We start from the raw sequence: 18614 nt of genomic DNA, 5'->3' as shown, positions 1-18614 counted from the left end.
TAACCTTATGATTTGGTCTAGGACAATTTAAAATTGTTGAACTATTCAAAATTTTTTTTGTATTTCCTCCCATTATCAATTAATTGGAATCCATGCCAGTCTTACACTGGTGCCTAACTCCGAAGAACTAGTTCTGCAAAAGTATTCTAGTTCCCATATAAATTATTCGTAATATTTTACACTTTATTCCAAAAAAAAAAAAAAGAAATACTCGTCATTGTTCACAAACTTTAAAATATTAATTACTGGCAATAAAAAGAAATTGTACTTACATTTAAGATTATTAAAGCTCTTGAACGCATCTTTATAAATTTGTTTGTCACAAACAATAACAACAACAACAATAATAATAAAAAGGCACATTCTGGCAAAGGCAGAAAGCAAAGGCATCTCAATTGGATGTGGTTATTTATAAATGTGTGGACTATAAATAACACGTTTCCAGAGCAGAACTCTGATTCAAAAACTCTTGCAACACAAAGCGATATTCGAAATCGTTCGTATTGTTTAATTGAGTTATTGAATCTATGTTACGGCAAGGAGTTTTTTGTATAGGCACGTTTGTGGTGATGACGATGAAACGTTTTCAAACTTAAACGTAAGAAAGTTTAAAAAACGTTTTCATTAGGTAATTAATTAACAATTATTTTAACAGAAGATTAAACAAAACGAAGCAATTTAACAGTTAAAATTTTTAATTTGTAAAACAAATATATTTGTTTTTATTATTTTTATAAACTATATAACGAATTTTTGGTTTTTTTTTGGGGGGGGTTTTTAATTGTCTATTTTAGAAATGACAATTTTAGGCTGCAACGGTGTGTATTTTCTAAGGCACTCAGAAATTAAAATTTTAAATGTTCAAAAAAAAGAGTTTTTTTAAAAAAGGCACTTGTATTTTTTTTTTTAAAAAAAAAGCTATAGTTATTTAAATCGTATACATAAGGCACTTTATGTTTTTCACTTTTTAAATTATAAATTATATAGACGTTTTGTTTTGCAAATATTTTCACATGTTGTAGATGAATTTTCGTATAATGTAATGTAATTTGTATAGGAAGGAACACTTGACTTGACTTTGACTTTGAAATTGACTTTAGTTTTATTTTGAATTTAATTTAATATGTACTGCTGCGAAGTCTTTTGACTATTTTGGATGGCTGATGTCTTTTCCGATCTGTGGTTAGGCCTAGAATGATGTGTTTTGCTGGCGGCACATCGTGGGTTTCTGTCTGATAACTTCAATCATCCTACTAGTCCTCACTAAATGACGACGTTAAACAGTCGTCTAGTATGGCATATACGCGCATGCTCCACATTAATATAATACGTACCATACGACACTTACTACATACGCAACATGATGTTGAGTGCTACATTAAAGATCCTGTAAAAGGAAGCTGTACACAGTGCTAAGAGTGAAAAATGAGCTTCACTCGTTTTACTGCTTCCTTGTACCCATACACTGTGATCTCAATGTTATTTTTCTGTGTAAAATAAAATGAGTTGTATAACCAGAGTTTTTTACAAAAATATTCCAAGTTGAATATACGTAGAGTATATAATTGCTACATGAAGCAAAAACAAGTGTTTGACACACACACAACAGCAGCACGCACCCTTCAGATACAAGTTACCAGAACAAGGGTGCTCTGTTCTGTTCTATTATGTTATTCAATTCAGTTACCACTCAAAAGGGGAAATGATAATTTTGCCATGTGCTCAATTATAGAAAATGAGTGCTTTTGAAGGATTTTGTATTGGAGTGTGTATTGGTTGCTGTTTGAAAAACTTCTAACAATATTGCAGTAGAGCTGACATCATAAACATCGACATCATCATCACGTGAAAATCTCCAACTGTGTTACATTGTGTTGCCAAGTGTGTGGAGTCGAGTAGCTCCTTGGAACAATAAAATTACATAACCGTAGAAAATTCTTCTTGTTTTTTTTTTTTTTTTGTTGTTCCTTTTGCTTTTTGTTTTAGTCATTAATATGCAAAAAACTAACTACAACATCTAATTTTTTAGCAACATTTTGTTGAGAGGGAGTGGGAAATGCGTCATGATGCTTAAGTGAAATCTGCAAACAGCAGGACTGTTTAGCTTAACACGTTTAATCTATTAATACCCTCCTCGATTTCGCTCGATTGTCATCTAATTAGTTTGTCAATTTTCAATTTCAAAACATGAAAATACAATTTTTTTTAACAATATGACGAGCTTTTGCTTTTTAACCTAATGATCCATTGATTAATGAAATCTCCTTGATATTGCATTTTCTTTTGAGAAAAATTAAGTTTGATGGCAAACTGGGTGGAACAATATTAACAATTCCCAAATTAAACTAAAAAAACATAAGGTTTTTAAAAGAAACCTGGGAAGAAGCGTGTTTTCAAAATTAATTTAGATTAATATCATAACATCAAACAGAAAATCAATCAAATCAGTTAGGGAATATTGTGAAATCTTGATTGAAAGATGGATGGGAATAAAATTATGGTAAATTAAATTGCTGCAAATCTTTTACACAGAATAGTGAATTGGCAACAAATTAAAAAATATACACACAGCCTCAAAAGTGAATAAACACACCAGTGAATTTTAAGATCATGAAAATCATTCTAGTCCGACTTAAATTTTTTTTTTAGAACCGAATCTAATATTCAGCTTTTAAATTTTAATCGATGGATTAATTTTAGGATTTTCATTATCTGAAAAAAAAAATCAAATAATTTGTGGTGTTTACTCACTTTTGAGGCTGTCTGTATATGTATCAAACATTTAGGGAAGCAACCAAAGCATACATTTTAATTTTTATATAAAATATTAATTAATTAAACAGTTAATTGTTTCCCTGAAGTGCTGCGCCAATGGAGTAGCGAAATATTAGAAACATAAATAATAATAAATCTAACCTCAAGCTCAATAAATGCTGGGCTTGCAGCGACAAAGTACTTATCGAAAATAACAAAACACCATTTGTTATTTGCTAGTTTTAGCTGCTGTTCGGATTTCATGGTCTCATGTATATTTTGCTTAAAATTTTATTTTTCTGAAGAACATGCAATTTTTCATACGGCAATATCTCGGAAACCAATTGAAATATTGTTTACCTGCTGTCTTCGACACAATTGTAGTTATAGATTGGAGACAAAAAGTTTAAAACAAATTACCCAGACAAAACTGCATCTAGTGTCCAAATTGTTGAAATGTGAAATACAGTTTTTTCACTATTATAATGTTCTGAAGAATTATGAATTATATTCTAAGGAATATTTTATCTGAAGATTACTTTACTGAATTTTCCACAGTTTGGCAGCTATAAAAGCTAAAAAAAAATAAAAATTTTCGACATCTTAGCAATTTTAAGGCACTACATGCAGTTTTTTCTCCTTGACTATAACTACAATTTTGCCATAAACAAGAAAACAAAATTCCAATTGGTTTCCGAGATATAGTGGTGAGAAAAATTGCATGTTCTTCGGAAAATCAAGTTTAAGCCAAAATATAAGACCATAAAAAAACCCAAACTGCAGCTAAAACTAGGAAAACCCGAAAGGGGTTTTGTAAGTAGTTCGAGAAATTCCACACGAGAAGGAATTTGGACTCGATGACTTCAAAAATGTAATATAAATTGTATAATGTAATAAATATTTTGTTTTAATTTAAAATATATTTTCATCTATTTAGATGATTTATTTTTTTTATTAATTTATTTTCTTCTCTTTTGAACTTAAATTGTAATTTTCAAATATATTTTTAAACAGCTTTTAGGGCCTGATTCAGAAACACGAAATGAAATTATTTAAAAACTAAGTGATTTTCATACAAAAATTTTAAATTGTTTTCATTTCTTGTTTCTGAATCAGGCCCTTATTCTGAAACTACATTGAAAATTCTTTAAAAATTTAGAAATTTTTTTGGTAATTATTTGAACTTTTTATAAATTGGAATGCATTTTCTAAAAAAATAATTTTCAGTGATATTCTTTGAATTATTACAGATAAATATTTACTTTCAAATTCTATACTTTAAAATCACAAAAATTTTTAAATTTTTTTTTAAATTTTTAAGTTCGAAATTGGAAAATGAAAGATATTGGTCACAAATAACACTAACCTATATTTGTAAGAATCCTAATGATTAAGATATTATTTTAACAATTTTTAAAAACTTCAAACATAATTTCGAATTTTCGAACATAATATTGCATGATCTATAGAATATTTTAACATCTTTAAAAATGTTTCAAACATAAGAGCGAATTTGATTTCGAACTTAATATTGCATTGTCTCAGGTGTATGCATGAATCCCAAATATCAGACTATTCAGATTACTAGAACTGGTTCAAACTTCAGTTACAAATTTTGACCTAAACAAACATTGCAAGTTTAATAAAAACTTTTAATAATAAAAAATGGTAGAATAAATTAGATTAAAAGTTTAAATTATATAACGGTATTAAAAATCCTTTCGAATCAAATCTACAAGTAACAAGTAAGAGAGCTATATTCGGCTGTGCCGAATCTTATATACCCTTCACCAAATTATACTTTGAAATACAAATTTTAAATATTTTTAGGTAAACAAAATAATTTTTTTTTTTTTGAAATTTTTTTAAAAAAATTTTTTTATATTTTTTTTCCACATTTTTTTTTTTTTAATTTATTATTGTAAAAAGATTTATGAGAAAAAAATTGTTTTGGTAAAATAAAAATTCGGGTTAAAAAATTTTTTTCCCGATTTTGACACATTGTAGATCCAAATTACTATAGCCAAAAATAGAGGTTGTCCCGGTTTTTTCCTTTTATATCAGCCATTTGTAAGCCGATTTTCTCGAGTCGGGAGAATTTCCAATATATTGATGTATCAATCGTGTTTGTAAGTTATTTGGGTTCTACGGAAAGTTGATTTCTACATACAGACGGATAGACGGACATGGCTATATCGACTTGGCTACCTATAACGATGCAGAATATATAGTATACTTTGTGGGGTCGCAAATGATAAATGTAGAAATTACAAACGGAAAGAAATGATTTAAGAAAACTTTTCCAATCTCGAAAATAAAAATTAAAAAACTTTTTTCAAATACAAACAGATTTTTCGAATAACTAGCAGTCATAGAATTTTCAACTGTGTTTTTAGAATAGAAGTTTTTCATAAAAAAATCTGTATCTAAATCTGGGAACAAATTCTGAAATGCAGAAACATTATTATACAAAGTGCCGTTCATTTATGGCGGATAATACAATTTTTTCCAAAACAAACAAAAATGTTAAAAGAATTCCCTCGAAATTGTGCAAAAAATATGGAAAAATCTTTTTGAAGCTAATTGAGCTTGTTAAGTGAACAATATTTATAATTTTTAACTTGATTTGAGAAATGTAATTTTTTAGTAAGTAATTTTGGTCCAATAGTTTTACACAGAAGTCTGATGTAGCGAAAATTTTGCGAAAAATTAAATAAGATTATTTTTACTCAACAAAAACATGGTTATGACTTGCAATAACTGAATAATATAATTTTGAATGACTACTACTACCGTTTAAGTAGTAGTGAAATAATGACTTATTTATTATCTGTTATATAACTGCATATATGCAAGCCATTTGGATGGGTTAATCCTTTCGGGACGTAGTTTTATTTGGAGAACCAAAATATATATGGTAGCAATTTTTGCATATTCTAAAAGATGAGGAAAACGTATTATGTTCTGCATACTCAGAAATCCTGAAATCGTCCTTTTATCCTGGTACATATAATGCCAATAAGCATTTTTCGTGGGACATACAATCCCAATCAGTGTTCTTGATGGGTGATTCGAAATTTAAAAGATGAATAAAACATCAGAATATTATTAAATTTAGATGAAATTACACATTTTAGAAGTTTAATTAGGGATTTTATTTGTGGAATGGTCCAAAACACTTGTAACACAAAGCGTTGTTGCAGACATTTGTGTTAAGTGTTTTCTTATGGTTATTCATATGAAAAATTTAATTTGTGGAAGATTTTTTGAATGCTCACTAGAGTGCTCCAAGATTGTATGAAGCGTCCCCCCTCTAGAATGGTTCTATGTGTTGTAGAAACTCGTTGTGTAAAATATTAGGATGATAGGATAACGCTAACTGGTGCCGCAACGACGCTGAAGTTTTGAGGTGCATTTACAAGGGGAAAAAATGCATTTTTTCAGTTTTTGTAAAAATGCTGACATTAAATAATTACTTTTGCAATTTAATTTAAAAGAATCGAAATGTACACGTAATTGTCGTTCTAATAACATATAAAAGACAAAAATTGGTTAAAAAATGTTAAAGTTATTAAAAAATCGCCAGGCCATTAACGTGTCTCAGGCCACTAGAACAAGAAATGTAGAAACAAAATTAACATATTTTGATAAATATTATAATAAAAGAAAATTTTTACTTAAAATATATCTATATTTACTTGTATATGAGTTTTTGTCTTCGTAGGATATCGTTAACCTATTCGCAGGTATGACCAAACAAATTTAATTTTTTTAAAGGCAGTTTCAAAACTCCAATTTCAAATTTTTAAAAATTTTGTTAAACAAATTTCAAAAATTTTTTAATCATCATATTGGGATTTATTGAGAACATAAAACGTTAACCCTTAAATCGTGAAGGTCAAAGGTCAAATTTTGCAATATTTAGAATTTCTCATGGAAAGATAGCAAAATGTTATATATTTTTGGGCCGATTTTGATGAAACTTAAGAAAAATATAACACATAGTCTAGTATTTACAAAAACTGCAGACAAATTAAAATTAACCCTTAATAGCACTTTTTTTCAAAATTCGCAATTTTATTTTTTTGGAGCACTCTAATGCTCACAGAAACTCATCAGATTTCTTATGAAAAATCGGATTTTTTTTTTTTTGTAAAAATCCGTTTTTGGAACTGTATTGGAATCAATTTTCTAATCAATGATTTTTGGTTGACTTTTTTCGCTTCGGAAATAACAAACAACTGTTCTTTAGAACTAGTGATATTAGAACAAATATAAAAAAAAAAAAAAAAACGAAGAAAAAAATTAAATTCGGGATGAAGATTTTTATGTTGCTCATAATTTTAAGAAAAATATTTTTCAACTACTCCAAATACTGACAACTGCTATTGACATTGCTAATGGTCATTTGAAATTTTTTTTTTATTTATTCAAAAATTAATGAAGAACAAACAATTTTTTAAAAAAGTATTTCGAACGTGTAAACATACAAAAGGCCATTTAGCTCGACAATTATTATTAATGTCTATCGATAATTTTATATGAAAAAGTAAATGTTATATAAACAAGTTTGTGTTTTATTTTACTTTTTCACAAATTAAAAACTGTTATTTTTGGCATCTAACAAGATTTTCATTTAACATTTACTTAAATATTGTACATTTTACTTAGTGAAAACCTTAATATTTTAAGCAAAATTAAAAGGATAAGAGGAAAAAAAAATTGTATGGAATAGATAGAAACATTTATCAACCAACAACACACTCATAAAGAATCAGCCATAAAATCTCAATTGGCGCGACAATGTGGCGCCAATCTGCCATTTTGTTTTTTCTATGTAATTCGGTAAATAATCTTGTATGTATGTTTAACAGTTTTTTTGCTAAAGGATATACACACAGTCATATGTACATCTTGTACATACATCGTATATATATATATATATATACGTATGTATGTATGTATGTACAAGTCTTTACTAAAAACATTTGTATATAACTGTGTACACACTTGACAGTTGAAAAAAAAGAAACCAATAATAAAAATGTAAGCGCCATTTTGGAGACTTTAGAAAATGAATAAACATTGCAAAAACCATTTCGTTTGTGTTGTTTCTATGTGTGTGGGAAAGCAGTATTAATAGTTGTCAACGTACTATTGGTCCTCTTTTTTTTGTAGATGAAAATTTAATTAATTTTAATAATTTTGAAATTATCAACCGCAAAAATAAGTAAAAATAAAATAATTGCAACTTAACCACAAATCTAATTCATAAAGGGTTTGACACGAGTAACAATTAATTAAATTTAAATCATGTACATATTTACTTAATACTTGATTAATATAAATAAATAATAATAATAATATATAAGCTACGTATACACGGTTGTCAGATTGTCAGAAAAATGCACAGAAAATGGTTAACACAACCTAGAGAACTTATGTTTAAACATATGGTTGTTAAACATTTATTGAACATTTTACTGCTACAATTGATAAATGGATAAACAAAATGGATTCGTTCCTACGAGAATTACATCTAAACTCCGCAACTGAAAGTTTTTCCCCAGGAAATAGCTCTCGACAATAATGAAATTTATACTAGAACAACTAATGGATTTACTTAATAACCAAATGAAAAAAGAAGTGGAAATCATTCAAAAAATAAAGAATTTAAAACGTAATCTTCCTAAGTCAGATATTATTGAGTGTATGACTTAAAAATGCGGGATTTACAATAGATGGCGTATCTTTTGAACGCGGTTTTTGTTTTTAATAACTTATATGTCATTTCGAAGGGTACATCTGTCATTTATTCTCACTTAGTTATTGAACATTATAGTTTAAACATCAACATTTTTCCTTTGAAAATGTGGAATTTTATACCAACAAAGCGTCATATGCAGGAAGTTTTTCTTTACTACTTTAATTTGAAAACAAAGTTCAGCTGAAGCACACCGATTGCTCATTGAATGTGTTCCATTATGGTGAATGTGTTCCATCGGTTTCAACATGCGAGAGATGGTTTGTTCGGTTAAGAAATGGTGATTTTGACACGAAAGACAAAAATCGCCCAGGCCAGCCAAATAAGTTTGAAGACCAAGAATTGGAGGCATTACTCCATGAAGATTGTTGTAAAACTCAACAAAAGCTTGCAAAATCATTGGCAGCAATTTCAAAACGTTTGCGAGCAGCTGGATTCATCAAAAAGCTGAGAAATTGGGTAACATACGAATTGAAGCCGAGAGACCTTGAAAGACAATTTTACATGTCCGAAATGATGATTGAATGCTATAAAAGAAAATCATTTTTGCACCGAATCATTACATGCGAAGAAAAATGGATCCATTACGATAACCCGAAGCGTAAGAGATCATATTTGAAGCCCGTCCAACCAGCCGAATCGACAGCAAAGCCAAATATCCATGGCGCTAAGGTAATTCTCTGTATTTGGTGGGACCAAAAGGGTCCTATCTATTATGAGCTTCTGAAATTTAACCAGATCATCACAGGGATCCTGCACCGAACGCAACTGATTTGTTTGAAGCGAGAATTGACAGAAAAACGCCCAGAAACCGTAATATTCCATTCATTTCGGCCACATATTGCAATACCTGTTAAAAAATATTTAAAAAGAAGTGGTTGGGAAGTTTTGCCTCACCCGCCTTATAGTCCAGACCTTTCACCGTTCAACTACTATTTGTTTTGATCGATACAGAACGCTCACTCTGTGATACGCTTCACTTTGGAACAGAGTATCCGATATTGGCTTGATTCGTTCTTGGCGGAGCCAAAAAAGAGTTATTTTGGCTCGGTATCCATATGTTGCCAGAAAGATGGGAAAATGTTATAGCAAATAATGACCAATACTTTGAATAAATTTATATTGTACAAATTCCGCATTTTTAAGTATTTTTTAATTGCATCGAAAGTTGTAATGAATTAATTCGTTAACTTTGTATGCAAATGTGAAAATTTGACAGGAGACACAAAAAACTTTCAAAATTCTTGGTTTTAAATATTTTTAAAATCTGTCAATAAATAAAATACGAAACTTTTGCACTCACCTTTTTATTTAGTGTTGTCTGATGTCCTTAAAGGAAAATCCAAAAATAAGTGTACATTTAATTCAAAATGCTTAAAGCATTTGTCGTTCGTTAGAAAAGCTGGTTTGTGTATAAAAAAGATGTGGTCTGGAATTAAAAATAGAAATGCGAAAAATATATTAGTAATTAAAATTAATAATAAAAAAAATTACTTATTTATAGAGAAAATTTTACTTTCATGTATTAAATTTCTATTTAGTATTTTACGTTTCTTGAACCGCAAAAAACGAACTCAACTTTCTATAAACAAATGATGTGTGATCACTGAACGAACTAAGTTCAATATTCGAATACCAAATTCTAACCGCAACAGTAGCTGTAAAACGGATAGAAAACTAATTCAGTCAAACATTTCCACCCTTCCCATTGTTTCTTTTATTTACTGTAAAATAATTTATTGTAAATTAGGTAAATTTACACTATATTATCTTATGTCCTGTTATCTTTGTTATTAATGATAAACTGACAGTTTACATATGTCTTTGTCTTTAAAAATTATTGTAATTATGTTTGAAAATTACCTAAACTCATGTGACAGATCAATGACAGATCTCTTGATAATGAAAGGCAAAGTATGTAGAATTGTGATAATTTTCAATCAACAACAAGAGTGGAAAAATAACAAATTGATTAGTAGTTTTTCTCCTCATTTTCTCTTTTATTTTTTTAAATTGATTTTAAACTAAATTCTTCTTGTAAATGCTAGATATTAAATAAACAAGAATTTATAACATACATAAACTTGAAACAACACCTTCAGAAATATATTTGGCCCTCAATATCTTCCAAATGGACAATAGAAGAACATTTCTTTGGAATCTTATACTTATTTTCTAATGTAGTGAAATTTCTAAATCACAAATCATACATCGTTGGAGAGACCTTTGAAATATTTTTCAATTTATGCGAGAAAAAATCTTACAAAAATATTTCCTAAAAATAGAGATAGTCGTAGTTATTTGCTTGTATCTCAGCCATTCATGGTTGGATTTTCCATCTGTTCGGCAAACCTAATCCGAGTAACGTTTTTGTTTTCAATTTGAAGGGTACATATCGGTTATTTATCCTCACTTAGTTATTGAACATTATAGTGTAAACAACAAAGTATTTTTTTATTTCGAATTTTGTACCAACAAAGCGTCTATGCAGGCAAATTGGGTAGACCTTGAAAGACGATTTTGCATGTCCGAACGCCATAAAAAAAAGAATTCCACCGAATCATTACTTGCGATGAAAAATGGATATATTACAACCCGAAGCGTAAGAGATCGTATGTGAAGCCCGGCCAACCAGCCGACTCGACACCAAAGCCAAATACCCATGGCGCTAAAGTAATTCTCTGTATTTGGTGGGAGCAAAAGGGTCCTATCTATTATGAGCTTCTGAAATTTGACCAAACCATCACAGGGAACCTTTACCGAACGCAACTGATTTCTTTGAAGAGAGCATTGGCCGACCAGAATATGCGGCCAGGCATGAAATCGTAATACCTGTTGAAAAGTATTTCGAATGAAGTGGTTGGGAAGTTTTTCCTCACCCGCTTTATAGTCCAGACCGTGCCTCGTCCGACTACTATTTGTTTAGATCCATACAGAACGGTCTCTCTGGGATACGCTTCACTTTGGAACATAGTATTCGATATTGGCTTGATTCGTTACTGGACTAAAAAGATGAGGAATCCATATGGAAATATGTTAAAATGCCAAAGCTTACAATGGCCAATACTTGAATAAATTTATATTGTACAAATGTTTAAAAATAAATGTTAACAATTTTAAAAAATATCCTGCATTTTTAAGTCATACACCCAATATTTTTAAAGAATTTATTTTATTTTTTATATTTTATAAAACATAATTGGTCAATTCAGAAGGTCTCTTATCAGTCATATTGTCATAATGTCCTAATATATCTCAACTCGACAGCTCGGCTTAACCGACTCTTAGGCATTCAGCGCAGGTCTCTGCTGGTAGGTTACGATAACACAATAAACATAGCATACAGATTAATATTATTTTAGGACATTTTTAGCTTGAAAAACAATAAAAACCATTCTGAAATATTAGGACATTATGCCATTATGTTAGCCTGTTCTTTCTATCGTTTAAAAATGCATGTTTGTTACTCTCTTGGAAACTTTTCATTAGAAGTTATTCATTTGTTTGATAAAAAAATGTTTAGAGTTTAATAAAACATTAACCTTGAAAATTTATCAATTTATTTCCGACAGCTAAATTAATGATAAAGAATTTATGATATTTTAAATGATTTTATGAATATTTATTTATTATTATTAGTATTTATAGGATAGTCACCAAACAACAGTAATGTATACATATATTTAACGGTATTTATATGTATATTGTACATAGTACATACATTCGATTGCAATACAATAATATTGAAATGGATATTTCAAAAGAACAAAACCACATTAACTTCTATTTCTACTTCTACTTCCATGTACTTTTATACATTTATTTATGTATATAAAAAAATACGTTTAAATAAATACTTATGTACATAAAAAACCATATATTAAAGTGTGTACATATGTATATAATAAATAGAAAACCAGAATGTGGCCTTGCTACCAAATAAGTGCAAGAATGTGGTACATCACCATCATTACCAATCATCACAACACCAAACAAACAACCAACCAAGAAATATCTATTGGATGAAATGTTACTCCTATAGATGGATACATGGATGGTATAAGTATCCAACTAAGTATTTGAAAAAAAAACTAGTAAGAAAGTACCCTACACTGAGTAAATCAGCAACTACATGTTTCTTTTAAAATTTCAATAATTTATTTTCGTGAGTGATTTTCGAAAGTGTGACTTATGTAGCCAGCCAGCCAGACAGACGAACTTAGTAAGTGATTCTGAGTCGATCGGTATACTTCAAGGTGGGTGTTAGACTAACATTCATGGGCGTTACAAACGTCACCACAAACGCATAATACCCTCCCCACTATGGTGGTGTAGGGTATAAATATGTCTATTGCAGATGGTGGATACTACTTATTTGTAGTATTATGGTTTGCTAGCAATGATATTTTATCATCTAATGCTTTTAGTTTGTTCCTTCATATTTTCCATCACACCAAATCAAACGTAATATCTTTGTTTGTTTGTTTGGTTTTTAGAGTTGTTCGTTTGTTTTAACTTAAACTCCAAGCAAAACTAAAAAAACACCAACCAACCATCAAACAAACAAATGAAAGACATACAGATAGAAAAAGAAAAACAAAAGAATGCGGTACAAATCCTTAATTAGTAAAAAACTATAAACAACAACAAATTTAAGTAGTCATGCTGATTGACACAAACATCATCTTTGATATAAGTAAGTAAATAAATACATATATATGTAGAAATGTATATCGCGATTATCGGTGGGTAAGTAAGTATCTACATATGTACATATGTATGTACTTGTATTTATACATAAATATCTATGTGTTGGACTTTGCGAGTATCTAGTATGTGTAACACTAAAATAGGCGACAAACTGACTAGGAGACAATAAAATGCGTATTTATTTAACAAAATAGTAGATAAATATTTTAGTACAAAAATGTATTAAACTAAAATAGTAGTGGATCATAAAGAAAATATGTTAACATTTTCACCGCACTTGTATGTATGTGAACTAGGGTTCCAAAGTGGGAAAAAAAGTCAGCAATTTTCATATTACATAGGTCTACGATGATTTTGGTGCCGCCAAAACTAAAACTGATTTTAATTATATCGATTTAATCGATACTTATTTGTTCAATGCTACGTGTAGTTTTCGATTTTATGAAATTAGTTTACAACAGGTCAATTATCTGCCATCATATGTCCATCGCGGCGACCTTTTTATATATCTCTCACCACTTTTAAATCATGATGGAAACGTTCTCCTTGTTCTTCGCTATACGAATCAAGATTTTCAGGAAACTTGTCTATAGGGTTCTATAAGTTGATTGTTCGATTGTTCGAACAATCGACTTTTTGCTGAAAAAAGTCGAAAAGTCGAAATCGACTTTTTGGTCGGAAAAAAGTCGAATAGACGATAAAAGTCGAAAATAGTCGAAAAAAATCGATAAAAGTCGACATTTTAGATTGTTCAAAAAATATTTAATTTCAACATTAAACTAAAACTATTGCAATTTGGTACACTTGCATTTTTTGTAATGTATGCTAATATAAATAATAAATAAATGTTTATAAAATAAAGCTTTTTTCTACACAAAATTCTTCCAACATTCTTCTAAATATTATCGCCTTGATACAAAACATTACAAAAGGCGCATCAATAAATGTAGAAACTATATATTTTTTACAAGAAATGGTAAAAAGTTGAAAAAGTCGAAAATAGTCGGAAAGTCGAAAATAGTCTAAAAAAGTCGGTTTAACTAAAAAATCGAAAGTTCGAAAAGTCGACTTTTTTAAAAACGGAAAAAGTCGAAAGGTCGAAAAGTCGACTTTTTGTTTCAGCTACTTGTCTAATTTTTTTCAAATATCAAAATGGCCCTAGAATAGTCGAATGGGCCATTGAAAGTTATTTAAAAAAATGGTATTACTTTTTCGCGGTTGTCAAAAAAGTTCACCACAAAACGCGATATAGTTTGAGTGATTATTTTTTTTTTTTATCAAAAACACGCAAGAGTTTTTTTCATAAACATATCAACCTGGCTCGAAACTATATTTAAATTTACGGTAACATAAAAGAAGCAGCTGGTGTACTATAAAAAATAAAAAAAGTAATAAAAATTTGTGAAAATTTTGACTTTAAAAAATCGATTTTGTGGGTAAGGTTTTCGTAAATAACACATCATTTGCCATAGCGTGGAGTGCCAAGTGCAGATAGTGTACTTTTATGTTCGCATTACATCCAAAATTTGTAAAGCTCTTTAAAATAATTTTCAGCTTTCTGATTTTCTAAGAAATTTTTCATAACGATGCTTCTGAATCATTCATTGAATATATGAAATCTTTGTGTTTCATTAAATATCTTATTTGTGGGACACCAAAAAGACCAGCTTTTAGTTTTTCTATACTCAAACCAGGAACATTTCTTGAAAGACAAGCAAAACATGGACCAGTTTAATCGCAAAAGGATTTTTTTTTAATTCGATTAGTACAACTTACAAAAAATATTATTTTTATAGTTCTAATCAATAGTGATGAATTTATGAACCTTTTTTCGGAAACCCTTCCATTAGGCTATTTATAGTGCTTTCTATAACATTGTTCGAACAGGTAGTCCATCTCCTTTTAAAGTCAACCACACTTTTGTACACCTTTTTTTGGGGCTCTTCAATTCTCTTTTAACAAGAGCCCAATGACTCTCCACAGGCCTTAGCTCCAGGCAGTTTGGAGGATTTGCCTTTCTTGATACAAATACCACATTATTGTTCTTGTACCACTCCAGACCTTGCTTATCATAGTGACAGGATGCCAAAATCAGGCCAAAAATAAATGGACACATTAAGAAGTCTCCTCTTTTGTAAACATTCCTTGATGTAAATTTCGGTATTTATAGAGCCCTTGTTAACAAATTTTTGGCTTCTGCATATTACTTGCCATACCAAGAACATTTTGGGAAAATTTTCTGCTTTTGGGTCCTAAACTTTTCTACAGCATTTCCTCGAGCATCAGCAACATAAAAATATTAAGCCGGAAGTTGCGAAAAATTTTCCAGAAAATACGTTTCGTCGTCCATTTTTTTTTATAAAATTTTACTTCAATTTCCGTGCTCTATCTTTGGCCTCTAAATTTTGAGCAGAGTTCATTGCCAGGCATTTTTTGAGTCTTGTATGTTTTGAAACCTGCATTGGCTTTAACTCTTCGTACCAAATAGTCCGAATACGTAACTAATCGGACTGCTTTCCAACCGGATGTTTTGGGAGCTCTTTTGAAAATGCTTTCTATTTATTGACTTTAGAATCATCATGTGGACCATTCCTTCTATCTGATCCAGGTTTTCTATCAACGGACAAGTTCTCCCAATACTGTTTAATAACATTGGAATCAGTTTGATGGCAGACCTTTGATTGTTTGGCCAACTTTTTGTAGGACCAAGTTTTATTTTGTTGAAAATATTTAATAATTTTAGTACGCACTTTTTTCTCGTCCCTCATTTTAATCAGATTAACAACAAATGAACATAATTAACATTAAACATAATAACTGACATACTTTTCAAAAGTAACATGTGTATTAAGGTTTTTTCGATCTCACTCCTTAATAAATAAATAGCTGGTTAGAGAAAGAAAGAGCATAACATGTTATAATAATAAGGAATTCAATTGGACTCCGTGTGGAAGTGTACTTTTTTACAGTACACACCACTTTTAATTTTATAATCCATATTCCACGTTCTTCTCTTCATGCCGACCACCTACTTTTTAGGCCATAATTAATTTCCGCCAAAGTTTTGGACCGATATGACTGAATTTTTGTAATAGTGAATATGAAAAAAAGTAAAAAAAACTGAATATCTCGAAAACTAACTGAAATTTGTTTTGAAATTCGGCACGATGAAAATACGCAAGGCTAACAAAATGGCGTATAAGCCATTCAGACAAAATCTTTCTTGAAAAAGTCGTTAATTTTCCGTGAGCCTTGTGCCACCTTGATCAAGAAAGAATACAAAACGGCCAATCTGGGGTAAATATTCAGGATATTTTTTAAACTTAATTTTTCGCAACTGATAGATAGTTTGAATCAAATCTGTGGGCCACAAATTTTATGTTTTATTGTAATCATAACCACCTCTTTTGGCTAGTATTTTTAGTAAAAAGATTTTTAATTTATATTGTGGATTATTTAAAGCATTAATAATATTAATTCTTCTTTTAATTCTCCTACGTTTGCAGTATTTTTATGTTTTTGCCTCCCAACAATAACTACAACTTTGAGAACGCCAAAAAGTATGACTTAATTGCAAAAATAATGGAAAAAACTTTTCAGATTGTTCTCTATTAAAAGCAACACACATTTTTTGATTATGACTAATACCTACTCAGAATAACTATAAATAACTTCCGATTATTTCCACTCCAGGTCTATGTTGTTGTTTTATATTAAATATATGTATGTATATACATATATGTATGAATATGTACGTACTTATCGTTCGTATATGTATAGAAATTCTTGGTTTTACGACCGAGTACAAGAGTACTAAATAAATACGTACGTACGCATTCATACGTCCTTGTTTCTTAAAAGTGTGTATTTGAAATTTTGAATTTTTCTTGTTAATTTGTTACCTTAAAGTAAAGAAATCTTATCAAACTTGTTTCAAAAGGTTAAACAAAATTGTAAATAAATAAAAAAAAAAAACAAATTAAAAATTACTACTAAATGAAAGAAACCCCTTTTTATGTAAAAATTATACAAAAAAAAAAGAAAAAGTATATTGCCACACTTCCGTTGGTCATCATTTTATAAAAATAATACGAAAAAAACGAAATTTATGTTTTATTTTCTAAAAAGTGTGTATGAATCATCTAAATAACGTATAATATATAATATTTATTGTATGTATGTTTGTGCCAACAGTACACAGTCAGATATTGAAACAGATTCATAGATCAGCATCTACGACGAAGACGACAAGATCATCATCATTATCATCATCATGAACAATATAAAGACGATGATTATCATTAAAGTAGCCATAAATGTTTGTTTTTGTGGTAAAATTTTGTACATTTCTCTACACAAACAGATAGATTGGATGAAGGTGAGGCCATAGAAAGAAAATTTTAATTTCAAATCACACATTTTAATGATGACGATAAAACGAAAAAGAAAATTGGCAAATGTTTTTATTTTTTTTATTTTTATTTCTGTTTATGTTTTTTTTTTCATTTTTTTCATTTGTTTTATTTATAATTAATTTTTTTATTTCATTGCCATATGGGATGATTCCTCCCGAATGTCCGCTTCCCTTTTCTATCAGGAAGATCAAAGAGTCTAAGAGTTTTAATAAATGAATGTTCTGAAACATTTATCCTGGTCTGAACATTAGTGTAAAAAACTATTTTTTTTTCTTCGAAAATTTCGAATTTTAAGTAAGAGAACTATATTCGGCTGTGCCGAATCTTATATACCTTTCACCAAATTATACATCAAAATAAAAATTTTTAATATTTTTATGTAAACAAAATTAATTTTTTTTTTAATTTTTTGGAAAAAAAATTTTTTAAAATTTAAAAAAAAAAATTTTAATTTTAAAAATTTTTCTTTTGTTTTTTCAATTTTTTTTTTTAATTTTTAGCGAAAAAAAAAACTTTTTTAAAAAAAATTCGGTTTAAAAAATATTTTTTCCGATTTTGGCCGACCCATTGTATGTCAAACTTACAATGGTCTTATATACGTCGCACAGTGGTATGAAATCGGAACACAAACGAAGAAATAGGATAATTTTTAAAATTGACCATACCCGAGGTGTCCTACTTTAGGGACCCCTGACCCTTCACCTGTTGGGTCATGAGGTCCAGATTCAAAAGTTAAACTCGACAGCACTTCCCCTTTGCGCATGTGAAATTTCTAAACTGAGGGTTTAGAAGTTACAGATTTATTTCCCTCTTTTTTTCTCATACCACTGTGCTTCGTTGCAAACGTCTTTTAAATATTTATCATAAGATATCCATATTGTCTATATTAATGACTGAGTAATCCAGATATAGGTCAAAAATAGGTAAAAAAAATCGAGGTTGTCCTGGTTTTTTCCTTATATCTCAGCCAT

The 18614-nt window shown here is 29.3% G+C and overlaps 1 protein-coding gene across 2 annotated transcripts in view; it reads right to left on the bottom strand.

The window, feature by feature from the left end:
* The window catches only part of rhea (Talin_middle and talin-RS domain-containing protein rhea), a 54384-nt gene that overhangs the window by 19744 nt on the left and 16026 nt on the right, over window positions 1-18614 (bottom strand). For both annotated transcript variants that reach the window (XM_065506544.1, XM_065506545.1), the window contains exon 2: window positions 9822-9947. The gene's annotated coding sequence lies outside the window, so the exon portion shown is untranslated. The remainder of the gene's footprint in view (window positions 1-9821; window positions 9948-18614) is intronic.

The sequence above is a fragment of the Calliphora vicina genome, chromosome 3 (assembly GCF_958450345.1).
Source record: "Calliphora vicina chromosome 3, idCalVici1.1, whole genome shotgun sequence".
Lineage (NCBI taxonomy): Eukaryota > Metazoa > Arthropoda > Insecta > Diptera > Calliphoridae > Calliphora > Calliphora vicina.
Note: the sequence above shows the minus strand (reverse complement) of the source record. Positions and strands in the feature narration are given on the sequence as shown.